Raw genomic sequence first — 13,876 nt, 5'->3', positions numbered from 1 at the left:
CACGGGAGCATGGCAAGGACAAGCCTGTCCTTCTGGCATTTCTATGCATTAGAAAACACAGGTCCAGACATGAGACAGTTGGTTTGAGAGGCTCCAGGGGGACAAGGGGGCACACGCAGTGGGGATGGGATGCTCCGCCTGCTGCTGTGCCACAGCTGGGGCTCACCAACAGGGAGCAGCAAAGCAGCGGGGAGCCTGCCAAATACCCCACACCAGGGTGACCTTTGCATCCTGGCAGCAGGGAGGAGATGGCCACAGGAAACCAATGCACAGCTCTGTTCTATGTGTCAGTTCAGCAGACAGTTCATTATAACCCATCCCTGTCTCCTCCATCCATCCTCCCCACACAGGCACAAGCACCCCTAGACTAACCTGGGGTTGTGTAAACCCCCCTGCCAGCATGCAGCCCATCCCACCATCACAATCTATCACAATCCATCCACCCCAGGTGGGACCAAGGTCCATGGCTGGGGCGCCAGCTCAGTTTCCCAGCCAATGCAGATAAGCCGCTCCAGAAGGGAGTGGAGGAGAAGGAGAGCCTCTCCCTCTCTCCTTATCATCCATCTCTGACTCAGCCCAGGATAACCTCCAAGAGGATCCCTAGCAGGGAGTGGCACAGGTAGGAAATATGGCCCGCGGTGACTGGCAGCTCTGCCAGATCCCAGCCCTGGTGAGGCAGGGTGTCAGAGGGCAGCCAGTTGCCATATCAGCAGGGCTGAACACTGTCCCAGCCTCAGCATCCTGCCCTTGGCAGGGCTGTGGGACCCACCCAATAGGCAACATGCAAACCTTGGGGGGCTGCATCATCACTGAGCCATATGGCTAACCCAAGCTCCCCTCCCAAGCCACAGAGCCCAACTGGGAGAGATCTAAGGAAAGGCAGAAACTTCTTTCCCTCTTCTCCAACTCCCAGCACACACAAGACTCCCCTCTCCTTTTTCAGGGCAAGCCCAGCCCTGGCCACCCCTGCAGCCCTGCCAGCTCCCCTGAGCCTCACATACATTGGGCAAAGCTTCTGCACCACTTCCAAACCCTCTCTGCAGGTCTGCCTCAGCCCACAATGCTCCTCACCCTGCTGTCTTCGACTTCCCAACACATCCACCTCCAAGGCAACAGTCTCAAGGGATATTTGGACAACAGCGCATGAGCAGCACTGAGACCAAATCCAGATGCCACAAAGCTCCATGGGTGTGGAGACAACCAAAACAACACCCTGGAAATCATCCTCATGGTCCTAAGCACCCATTCCTACCACCATTTCCAACACTGGGAGCCTTCCAACAAAGAATAGATAGTGACAACACTGTCAGGGCAAGGGCACTCTCAGAAGACACTCACACTGCTCAGAATCTTCATTTGTCTGAGCTTGTTGGTAAGAGAATAAAGACAAGCACCCCAGATCAGAGCTTATTAGCCCCAAACCACATTATGTGGGACCAAGTGGCACTGTGAGAACAAACCCACTGGTTAGCCCAGAAAGCCACAGCCCAGCAGCTGCAGGCATTGGGGTTTCCTGAAGGAAACCAGAAAGTGGTTTCCCACCCCAAGAAACTGGCACAGCTGTCACTAAGACACTGCTCCCATGAGGCTGAGCCCCCCAGGAACAGCACAGTGGCTGCCTGGCAAGGAGACCAACACCAAATTCATGTGTCAGTGACGTGCCAAGGAGAGAAGGAATGGGGAAGATGGGGAAGGTGACAGTGGGAGATTGGTGCAGCGTGGAGATGCCAACCAGAGCAACTCCTGCCAGGATGAGAGAGCACGACAGGGAACTTGCTTTCTTGGTGCATTTCTATGATTCATTGCTTCTATTTCAGGAAGTGGGTGAGAGAACTAGAGGTCGAGCTGCTGCCACAAACCAGGGCTAGAAAGCCCAACAGGAGATTCCCAAATTAACGTAGGGAGCTGCAAATCAGAAGTTGGAACGAGAGCAAAGTGAGGCAGAGCTGGGGCAAGCTGAGAGATGACACTCTGCAGAGCTCCTCAGAGATTTCTGCTCCTAAATATACTGCAGCAGCAACATCTCGTCCTAGTGACCTGACACCAGTGGTGGTTTTGTCCAGTCCTGCTTAAAACCATCAGCAACGATTAATAAAAATAAAACAGCACAAATGGTTAGTTAGTCTGCCTTCTTTGGGATTCAGTGATATGGGTTCCTGAAATGTGGATTGAACTAAAGCAGGGCTCAAGCCCACCACCATGCAGGCAGCCCTGCACTGGAGCCTGGGTGCCAGCTCAGCCCCTGCTCCCTGCCTGTGGGAGCAGCAGCCAAAGGGCATTTCCCTGCTGTCACACAGCCTCAAAGTGCCATGGAGAGGTCACAGTGCAGCTAAGGCAGGGCAGCTCCTCCACTAGCACACTCTTTCAACCACAGGGCACCCAAACCCCTGGGGCTGCATTCAAGCAGCACCTCGCCCTGGGGTCACCCAGTCCAGGGCCACCATATGGCTGCCACCACCAGGAAGCAAGACCTGCACCACAAACACATCCAGTGCAGTCCAAAGGCATGGAAAACCCTGGGCAGATACCCTGGAGCTGAGACCTGCCCTGAAACAGGCAGCAATAAAATAATTCACCCCAGCCTGGCTGCATGCATGCCAGCTGGGAGAGTAGGACCACAAATGCAGCTGGCAGCAAGTGATGCAGCACAGAGCATCTGCAGCACTGAGCATCCCCAGGGCTCACCCCACAGAGGGGCCACACTGCTGGCCAGACAGCACCACAGGCTTGTGTTTTGATTACCATGTGCACACACACACATAATATCTGTATATACACACAACATATATTTATAGAAGGAAACCAGCCATCACAAACAAAGCCAGCACAAGAGCCAAATCCTCCCCAGTCCCCTTCATCCTCCCTGGAAAGGACATTTGCCCACAATTTCACCTCCAAGTGGCCACACTGAGATGGTTGCAGCCACTGCAAGACTTGGATGGGGGTCACCCACCTCAGCAGGGCCAACACTCACAGATCCCAGCTTCTTCCAATGAGCCTTGCAGCAGCAAGCAATGGACATGCCCCAGAGATGCCAGTGCCCCCCTTCCTGGCTGCTGGAGAGGTGGCAAGGGGCAGCAGCACTCATCCCCCGAGGCTGAGAGCTCCCTGGTCCTGCAATATACCCAAAAACCTGCTCTTGGGATGGGAGATCACACTTTGGGAAAACAATCATCACTTTTGATAGCACAAAGCAAGAGTACTGGGATGGAAAAACTAACCTTAAAAGGCAAAGACTGGACAGAGAGTTAAGGACCACCTCTCCACTCATTCGGGCAGCAAGTCCAGGAGTCAGCACTAGCCTACAAAGCAGCAACCCTCTGGGGAGCACCCACAGACAGGGTTTAAACATGCATCCAAGCACAGAGGTGCAGATCTGGCACTCACAGACCTGCCTGCCATCCCTGCTTTTCCATCAACATGACCCCAGCAGATTCTCTCCCAGCAAAACACCCCAAGAGCTTTATAGCCCTGCACTTTAGCAAGGGAGGTTGGAGGAGAGATAGCATGGGATTGAAAACCCCCAAATAACCCACCCACAAAAGGGGAAATGGCATCTAAAGGGCCTCTACCTGTAATCCCTCCAAGTCACTTGCTGCTCTCAGCAATAAGAAACAGTCAAGAAGGGACCAGCTCCAAGCTGCCAGTAACTAGCAAAGGGGAGAGGGGGGAGATTATCCAGGGGAGAAAAAAAGCCTTTAGGCCACAGGAGAGGCAGCCTCACCCTAGAGCTGCTGTATTTTTAGGTTCATCTGCCTGGGAAAAGCCTTGCAACGAGGAAAGCCTGGTGGTGGTACAAATTCGAGCTGCACTACATATGCAATTGCTGCAACAGGGCTAAACTTTAACTCCTTCTTTCACTGCATACAGCCATTGAAAACTACTTGGCTAGGGTCCCTCCCTAGCCAGTGAGTTAAATCATTAAAACCTTATCCCTGGCTCAAACCACACCCTGATGAAATCAATGGCAGGCTCTGAAGCTGCCCCAGTCTCCATTACTATCACCCAATCAAGAATATCTTCAGTTTCTTCCCAGGCTCCTGCCATCCCTCACAGGCAGGGGCTGAGGATTCCATCCTGCCATCCACCCCAGCTTCCACTCCTGCCCTGCAAGGATCTTCTGGGCAAAGAATTCAGCCTCTTTGGTTCTGAGAAACATATCAAGGAGAAGCAGCCGTCTACTGCCCAAGGGCTCATGAAGCTTGACCCTCAGCAAAAAGGAGCATAAAAGAACAAGCAGTGAGGAAATTAAATAGCATTTCTCAAGTGCACAATTCCCCTTCTCTGGTCCTCTGCAAGAAGTCATGTCACGCCAAGAACAGCTTGAACTCCAGAACAGCTCTGGAGCCACTACGTGCACTCACCACCGAGAGACTGCAGGCTGCTCTGCAGAGATCCCTTCCAAAAAGGGCTCACAAGCATTTCCGAGATGGAAACCCAGGCTCCCACAACCACAGCGTCCCAAGGCAGGGAGGCAGATGAGGACAGCCTCAGCAGCCCTTCCAGGAAACCAGGCATGGACCGAGACCTTACACATTTCCCAAATCCATACACCAGAAGTGAGAGTTGGTGGCTGTCCTTTGCCTTATTCCCACAACTCACCCAGGTATCACAGTCCATACAGGGACCCTGCAAGGGCTGCTGAGGGGCTTTCTGTTTGCAGCCCACATGCTGGATCTGGGCTTCCCAGGAGGAAAGTGCCCCCCACCTTCCCTTGTCCTCCCTGCAGCCGAGAGAGGAGTACACATACCTGGACTGATGCCTGGAATGGAGATCAGTGCACAGCCCGTGGGTAATCATCCACACAGGACACAGCCTGCTGCTTCCCATCCTCCTTCTGAGAGTTTGTCCATCAGATCCTCCAACCCCTCTGTCCCTTTCATCATCCGCAGACCCTCATCCAAGGCATCAGGACAGCAGCCATGGGATGACTGTGGCTTCCTACTATCAACACCCAGGTCAACTCAAGGCTTCAAACAGCAGCCTGATGTAAATTCTGTCACCTCAGTCAGGAGCAATTAATAACATCTTGCCCCCATCTTAAGAACAAAGTAGTACAGACCAAATTCCCTGAAGGCCATCCCCTCCCCTCCTTTGGCTTTGGCCCACACACTCCCAGACTGATTCTCACAACCCATCAGTCCACTGCCCCACATAAATGTCCCAAAAACCAGCCCTGCTGGCAGAGGTCACCTTGGTCCAGCTGGACCTGCAGAGGCCCAGAAGGTCACCCACAAGCAAGGTCTCTAAACAGCAGGGAAGCCCAATGAGAGATCCTCTGGCCATCAGCATCCTTCCCTTGTCTGATCTCATTCCCTGGGGAATAACACATCACTCCTCACTCCCCAGGCTGCTGCTCCACATCCCTCACTGGACCAGGGCAGCCACAAACACAAGCCATCATTTTACCCTCCCCAGATCAATGCCCCTCTTCCAGCCCAGCTCTCCAAACTGCATTTTCACCTCTCTGTCACAAGCGCTTTCCCCAAATCCCAGAGGGAATCTGGAGAGATCCTTCTTTGCAATGGAGCACTGCCACAGGAAGATTCCCGGTTGCTGGATCCCCTCTACTCCAGCAAAGTGAGGTCATCCTGGGGTTGATTTAATGCCAGCTAAGCTGAAATTCCCATGCTTCTGCCTGGCCCCTTGCTGACACCAGCACTTGTGCTGTCCTGTGGCGAGCCAAGCACGACTGCCATCACATTAGTTCTGATTAAAACAACCACAAAACTTCTCCAAATGAGTTTTCCCAAGCCATGTGTTCTTCTCCTTCCCCTATCATCCTTCCATCCTTCCCCCTCTGCTGTTTCAGTTATGCTGTCCCAAGAACCACAGCTGGAAACGGTTCAGGTCCTGGCTCTGCTTCCCCTGCAGAGTTTCCAGCTCAGCATAGCCCCATGTTTTATTTTCCCAAGGTGAAGCTGACCCAGGAGAAGTGAGACATCCAGAGAGAGAGCAGAGTCTCATCTGGCAATGGGACAGGCAGAGACAGGAAGGGGAAAAGCCCAAAAGTCTCCCCACAGCAACACCACCACAGGAGAAACTGTTATGAGAGTCCAAAAGAAGCTTCATTCACAGCACCACGGGCAAAGAGCATCTGATATTAACAGGGAGGTGCCACAGCAGTGGCTGTGCCCGCACTCTGCTTTCCTATGGGCAGTGCCAACACAGCACACCTCACCCCAATTTCCCACAGCAAGGGGGTCTCATCCACCAGACCGGGGCAGAGTGCACTTCAATGTGTGGGTGCAGCCATGAGCTGCTGGCTGGGAGGGAGAGCAGAGCAAGGCTTCTCCTCTTCCTGCAGATCCCAGCTGCTGCCCCAAGCCATGTTAGACACAGGCATCACCTTGCTACTATGGCCTGAAGCCATGAATGAGGAGCTGAGATTCCAACAGGCATCAGCATCATGGACCGGCTCCTTCAGCGCAAAACCGAGAGGAGGCGGCTGCTCGCCTGTGCCGGGAGGGCTGCCCAAGCACCTCTGCCAAAATCTCACTTTCTGCTAATGAAAGCGGCTGGATGGCAGCTCCAGCAAGTGCCACCACCCCCACGGAAGGCCAGGGAGCCATACAAGGCACAGCCGGTGGGCCAAGAGATCCTGCTGTGCTGGGAGCTCACACGCTCCCCGGCACCGCGGCATCCCTCCCTCCCAGCCCTCTCCCGTGCAGAGCGGGACCTCTCCCGCATGTGCCAGTGCCCCACGGGCACCTCGGCCGTGCTGATCAGGAATAACAGCGGGAGCCGTGGAAGCCGGGGCCGCTGTCAGCGTCATGGGGCTCGGCAGCGGCTCTCCTTCGGAAACTGCGCTGCTTTCCTGCCTTCCTCCTCCCCCATTTCTTCCCGATGACATCAGCCTGAAAAACAGGTTCTTGACTTCAGCAGGGCTCATCGGGCCGATTCTGGTCCCGGCAGAGAGGGGAGAGGCCCCCCTTGACTCCAGAAAGGAAGCAGCCATCCAGGAGCCGGACATGGAGATAAGCAGCAGCGGGCAGGCAGGGACCCTGCCAGCATGCTAACACTTGTAGGAATAAAAACCATGGAGAAGCAGATGGGGGTGGAGGGAATGCAACGCTGGGGAACAGATATAAATGTTTTACAGAGGCCGTGGCAGCTGGAAGCTGGGGCTCACGCCCCGGCTCTGACACTACTCGGCTACAGGGCAGCCAGATCTACCCAGTGCAAAAGTCAAATCCCAGGGCAGACTCCCATCGAACTCCAGCTCCCAGAGCCCAACAGCAAGCCTCAGGCTGGCCAAAATGACAACGCAGGACTTAACACTATCCAGCAAAGCCTTCCGAGGGCCACAAAGCTGGACACGGACCAGCAGGGAACACGATCCTGCGAAACATCCTGCCCACCAGCCAAGCTCCAAGATTATTTTTAAACTCCTCCTAAAATATTTTTGGGTTTTCCTCTTCCCCTGTTGAAACTAACAGTCTGCACAGGAAGAGCGAAGCAACCGCCCGTACACAAAGCCCGGCCGCATGCACAAAGCAAACAACTTAGTGCCATTATAATCACCTGCGATGTTATCGGCAGCTCTGACGGGGTCGGCATTCGCAGGAGGAAATGTGGTTTTTACATCGTGCCACTTGAAACGAGTGTGACCATCCGTCCTCCCGCCTGCCCCCCAGCAGCACCCGCTCACGCCAACACCCTGGTAAAGTGGGGGAACAGCCCGCGGATGTGGGACTACTCACACAGGAAATTTCTCCCCCTAATACAGGAATTTGCGTCTTCTCTTGCCAGGAATTGACTCCTGTGAGAGAGCCTGAATATTTTGACAAACAGTTGTTTAAGTAAACACATAAAGCAAAGGGACTCATAGGGCACCAAGACTTGCCTGGATGGGGAGGTGAATCTGCAAAGGATCAGGCCCCCGACATTGACACTACCCCAGAGGTGCTCAGAGCATCCAAGCTTCCCAATAATTTTGGGAAATCATCCCCGCTCCCAACCCCTCACATGCCAGACTGCATCTCTGCTCCTCCAAACTCCCAAGAAAACATGAAGAGTCACTCAACATTTATCAGTTCAAAACACATGTGCAATTAGCAGGATTTTTTTTTCCTCCCTCCAGTATAATTATACATGTTTTAATGCAATTACCACCCCTGTATTTTGTACATTAAACAGTAGGCAACCCAAGAAAGAGAGACGCTTTTATTTTTCTTGGCTTTGCCTTCCTGAAAATAATACTATGTTGCAAAATAACTCCGGAAGAAGGGCTTATCTTCACCAGAAAAAGAGGGAGAGAAGAAAAAAAACGGGAAGAGGGAAGAAGAAATCTCACAAAGAGAAAGCAGGGATTGCAGTGTCCCTCCACGCTGCCCTCACCCTCCAGTCCCTACACAAACCTATACCTGAAAACCGTCCCTGATACCACGGACAGGACTCAGAAGCAGCCTCAGCCCTTCGCCATCGCCGACAGAAAGGAAAACTGAACCAAGAGAACAGTCCTGGTTACTCAAGCTGGGGTCATTAGCCGGATTAAAGCTTCGAGCTCCGGCCAGCAGCACGGAGAGCAAAGTGCAGCTAAACTGCCCAAATTGGATTAGCAGTGCTCCCGGGCCTCTGTGCCAATTTGGCTGGCAGATTGAGGGATGCTCAGGATGAGGAGGTGGGCAGCGAGCCCCAGGGCTGATCTGCAGGCTGCCGGTGGGGAGGAGAGATGAGGAAGAGATGGTCCCTGCACGGCATGTCCCCCAGAGCCACACAGCCTGTCTCTGGCACCCCTGGCATGTTCTCACCTCGAACACTTTCTCCAGCAAAATCCCTCACAATCTTAGCTCAAGGAGCAAAGAGGATATTGCACCCTGGCTCGCCCCAGGCCCTGAGCTGACCCCAGCAACAAAAAATCTCCTCTGTGCTTCAGGCAACTCACGAGGGTCTCCGGCCCCAGGCACAGACCAGCACAGCTGGGCACAGGCCAGGGGTGAATTTGGCTCTCATTACACTGAGACACCATGGGGACTGAGGAATCACCCAAAATAGTCCATCTTGCACCATGCAAGGCAACTTCATAGGAGAAAAGAGCAAAAAGTGTCTATGGAATGTGAGCCTGATGACCTGGATGTGGAGTTTTCATCCAGACTCAAACCTCTCAGCACACCAGCAACAAAGAGATGTGCCAAGCCTTGGCTAAAGGGAAAATAAACTTTGAGATGTTTTTCATTGAGGTTTTTTAATGGTGGCTTCCACTGAAACAAGGGCTAGAGGCAGCCACAGAGTGCTCAGGGAAGAAAGGCAAACAAGGACACCTTCCTGTGTCTGGCCACGCTCTGACAAACCCATGGGAAGGTGTGGGCTTGGATACAGCGCATGGCAAGTGCAGGGCAGAAGAGCCAGTACTGCCCATGCCTGGCACTGAAACCACCAAAACTTATTTATTGTCTGCAGCTTTTCTTCTCCATGAGACACAAGATGTTTGCTCCAATGTGACTTCCAAGCGTAGCAGGCAGACCATGTTGGGGTATCTACATCCCAGGCTGCACTGTGGAGAAGGCTAAGAGGGACATGGATGAGGCTGTGGGACAGGAACAGTGTCAGAGCACACATGTTCTCACCAAGTACCACGTATCTGTAGCAGGATGCTCCCCAGAGCCCTGCATGGAACACTTCCCAGGTACAGCCACAGAAGAAGCAGGTTGCCTCCAGTCTAAAGCCAAACCAGCCACCTCACCAGTGGATGGTGGCAAACACTTTCTCCTCCTCATTTTGCATGAAGCCACGGCACTCAGCACCTTGCTGGGAAAAGGGGCCCCAGTCCAAACTCAGGAAAGTTAAGGAGTCAAGATACATGCTGAACCAAGTTCTAGATCACTCATAATTCCTGGCCTTTGGGCCTTCCTCTACACACATGGTACATCACCAAGCCATTCACTGGTCAAACCCTGGCTAGGAAACCTCTAATCACTAGTTTTTTTCCACATAGCACACAAACTTGAAGGAGACATTAAAAAAAAAATGGATCAGAGACATGAACAATCTAAGTTCTCAATACATGCATTCCACCAGTTCAGATCAATGAAAAATTCAAGCTTGCAGGCAGCGAGGATGGCATTGTGGGCATTGGGGTGACCCATGCCCACCCTCCTGTCACTGAACAGACATGCCAGCACCTCTGCTGTCCTGGCTCTTTCGAGGCTCCCCTTCCACTGAGCCAGGTGCCAAAAACCATGACTGACTCCTCACTGAGGACACAAATGACCAAGGCACGAGAACACCCTACACAGAAAGGCAATTACAACAAAGGCCAGCGGGACTCAGCAGGAGCCCGGCACGGGTAATGCTCCCCGGTTTGAGAGCCGGTGTCGCCAGCGCGGCAGCACCGGTCTCTGCTGCTCGGGAACCGCCGGCTCAGGGCTGGCTCCGGCTCTCGCGGCGGTGAGGGCTGCAGCCAGCAGCAAGGCAGCCAGCAACAAAGGCCCTGACCCACACTCAGCCTAGAGAATAAACACATCCGAGCTCCCTTCATTTAGTCCGATCCCAGGGCCAGATCCTTCGCTTTGTTCGGCAGAAGTCAAACGCAGCGAACCCACGGAAATAACCGGCCCGGCGTGACACTGGCACGCAGGGAGCAGGGCAGGGGCAGCCCCGGCTGCCGCCGCCATGGAGGAGGGGAGGCAGCCCTGCCAGCACGCAGCAGCGCCGCTTTATTACCCTTTCCATTTCGGCTGCGCAAAGCCCCGCTGGAGCACACTCCCCGGGAGCCGCCGGCATGGCCCTCGGCCCCGTCTCCAGCGGAGTTCAGAGGAGTTTGTTTATCTCTCGCAGGGCATTGCCTCGCTCGGGGAAAGGGCTTTGTGTGACGGAGCACAAGGGCTCTGCTCCGCAGCTCCGTGCACAGCCCGAGCATGCACGAAGGCAGATGCCTGCGCTCTGCTCCAAATCTGATGCTTCTATTAAAAAAAAAAAAAAAAAAAAAAAAAAAAAAAAAAAAAAAAGCCAAGAGGGGAAAACTCTCCCCGACGCCGCTAACAACATGCTAACAAAAGCAACATCGCCAAAACTTTAATCTTCAGGGTAGCAGCTGCAGGAAGCCCAGCCACCCAGGGGAGCAGGAGCCAGGCAGCCCCCGGCGCTGCCTCCCCGCAGCCCCTCGAGAGCAGCGAGCGCATCCAGGCTTGTCTCTCTCGGAGGAGCGACAGCGGCAGCCAAAGCCACAGGCGGATGGGGAGCACCAGATCACACGCATGATCGGGTATTTTGAATCCAAACTTCCTTACCAGCCTTCCTTACAGCCCCGTGTCGCCACACCGCTGCCGGCACCGGCAGCCACTGGCACCAGCAGATCACTCGGCAGCGAGCGGGAAGAAGAAAAAAACCTTCCCTCCTTGCAGCCACTTAAGAAATTATCCATGCATCCTCCCAGAGGCATCTGCACCACTGCTTTTCCTTGGCTTCTCCACCTTTCCGCCCTGTTCGGTCACCAGTGTCTTAAGAGAGAGACATCGAGTCACTCATTTTACCCACTGAGTATATACAAAAGACCCTGGGATTGTTCAGGAAGCAATTAGCCGCTGTTCAGAGGAAAATGGTGTTTTCAAATGGATAACCTTTGATGTAGTCAATAGCCTCAGCTCCTCTCTTTTTTTTTTCCCTTTCTTTTTAATTCTTGCAGCCGCACACGAAAGAAAATAAAAATTAAAAAAATTCAAAAAAGAAATCCAGCAAAAGGCTGATAATTCCCCCCGACACAGCTCTCGCTCAGCAAAAAAGAATTTTCTCACAAGCTGCAGGAAAAACAGCTTCGGGAGGGGGCTCATCTGCCCAACTTTTCTCCCCTCCGCGTCCCGGAGCACACGAGAACGATCATGAATATTCATCCCCCCCGTTAGCAGGTTCTGCTTTTGTTTTGTCCTCCCCAAGCAGAAGCCAGGGGGGAGCTAACAAGTGAGGTTAATGCCTGTCTTTTCTCTCCCATCCGTCTCCTCTTTAACCAGTGACCTTCATGTTAAGCCCTGTTTACACACCAGCCCCTCTCCCCTGGCTCCCCCTACCCCGGCGCTCGGCCAGAGGCAGAAGAAAGAATTTTCCCCCAAGGAAGACAAGGGAGGAGAAGGCGATTGCGGGATTCCGGGATTTATTTCAGCATGCCACAGAGATTTTGCAAATCCCTCCCCGATCGCACGCCGGAGCTGCCGCGTGCGTTCGCTAGGCAGGAATGGAAAGGGGCTAAGGGACCCCGAGCGCGCAGCCGGCTTTATTCGCCACCTTCCACGTTCACACCGGCGGCGGGAGGCGCGCACCGGCGCAGCCCCGCACACAGGTACCGCAGCCTCCCACGCCTCGCTCGGAGGTGCCCGGCGCTGCGCTGCCAAACTACAGCGCGATCACAATAGTAACGATCACAACGAGGGCGACGGCAGCCATCTCACCCTATCCCATCCCATCCCATCCCATCCCGCAGGGCGCCCACGGCACCTCCCCGCCGGCGGCTGGGGAACGGGGAGCGCGGAGGGAACGGCGGCGCTGTGGGCTCCAGGACGAGCCCAGCCCGGCTGCCGCTCACCGCGCCCCGGCGGGATGCGGGGATATAAAGCGCCGAGAATACGTGAATGGATATGGGATAGCACAATGCGGGGATGGCAGCGGGGACACGGGGCGGTGCGGACACAGCGATGACAGCGAGGATGTGGGGCAGCACGATGCGGGAATGGCAGCGGGGACGCAGGGCAGGGCAGATACGTGATCCAAGGCGGCCAGCACGGAAGGGCTGAGCCCGGTTCACGTCCCCAGCAGTGCCGGACCCGGCTGGGCAGCCCGGCGGCGTGGCTGGGGCAGCGAACGCAGCCGAGAGCCGGGCGGGAGGGTGCAGCGGGGAGGGAGGGGAGGAGGAAGGCGGCCAAGCCCCGCCGCTACACCGGGTAGGGAGGCACCGCTGGCACCGGCTCCCTGCGGGAGCGCCCCGGCCCGAGCAGCTCCGCGATGGGAGGCGGCCCTCAGCCCGTCCAGCCCGTACCTGCCCGGTCCCCGGCACACACCGCTACGAGACCCACGCGGGGCGTGTGGCGGATAAAGAAAGAGGCTCGGTCCCGGCGCGGTTTTGTCCCCCCGCGGGAGGCGGCTCCCGGAGCCGCGGGGCGCAATGCGGGCTGGTCCCGGCGGCAGCAGCGCGGCGCCGGCCCTGCCCGGCCCAGCCCTGCCCGGCCGCCGCGGCCCCTCCGCGCCCCCCGACGGGGCCGCTGTGCCCTGCCCGGGCCAGCCCCGCGCCGTCGCCGCGGTGGCAATAAAGCCAAATATTTTAGGGGAGCGATAAAGCCAAATCCGCATTATTTTTAGCGAAACGACCGATCGGGCTCACCGCGCCGCGCCCGAAAGTTGCAGCCGGGTTACTCACGGCTCCGGTCCCCGCTCGCCTCCGCCGTGCCAGCCATAATTGCATTCCACACCAAGCCGCCCGCCGGGCCGCCGCCGCCTTCTCCGCCGCCACTGCCTCCTTCTCCTCCGTCCCCTCCTCCTCCGCGCCCGCCTCCCCCCGCCGTCGCCGCCGCCCGGGGCTCCGCGCCCGCCTCGCTCTCGCCGCCGCCGCTGCCCCGCATGAATGGGACGGGGCGCGGGGCCCCGACGGAACGCCGCCCGCCGCGCGCGCCCCCGCCGCGCGCACGCGCGCACGCCCCGCACCGGCGGCGCGAGGGAAGAGCCCGGGGAGGCGGGGGCGCGCCCGCGGGTCCGCCTGCAGGGGGCGCCCTAGGCAGGGAACGGGGGCGGGGAGATGTGGGCGGGGAGATGAGGGCGTGGCCGCCCCGCCCCTCCCGCCCTTAAAGGGGCGATTCCACGGGAGGGGTCTCGCTAAAAGCGGTCCAGGAGCGGAGGCGAGCGCCGGGGCTGCGGGGCAGGGATCGGACCGCAAGCACCTGAGCCTCGCCCG

The 13,876-nt window shown here is 56.1% G+C and overlaps 1 protein-coding gene across 3 annotated transcripts in view; it reads right to left on the bottom strand.

Annotated features, from left to right (window-relative positions):
* Positions 1–13,503, bottom strand: part of PLXNA1 (plexin A1) — a 116,327-nt gene extending 102,824 nt beyond the window's left edge. For 2 of the 3 annotated variants that reach the window (XM_059856540.1, XM_059856542.1), the window contains exon 1: positions 13,346–13,503. The gene's annotated coding sequence lies outside the window, so the exon portion shown is untranslated. The other variant, XM_059856541.1, reaches the window with a different exon arrangement.
* Positions 13,504–13,876: the final 373 nt, after the last annotated feature.

The sequence above is a fragment of the Haemorhous mexicanus genome, chromosome 11, assembly GCF_027477595.1.
Source record: "Haemorhous mexicanus isolate bHaeMex1 chromosome 11, bHaeMex1.pri, whole genome shotgun sequence".
Taxonomy (NCBI): domain Eukaryota; kingdom Metazoa; phylum Chordata; class Aves; order Passeriformes; family Fringillidae; genus Haemorhous; species Haemorhous mexicanus.
This window is presented reverse-complemented; position numbering and strand designations above follow the sequence as displayed.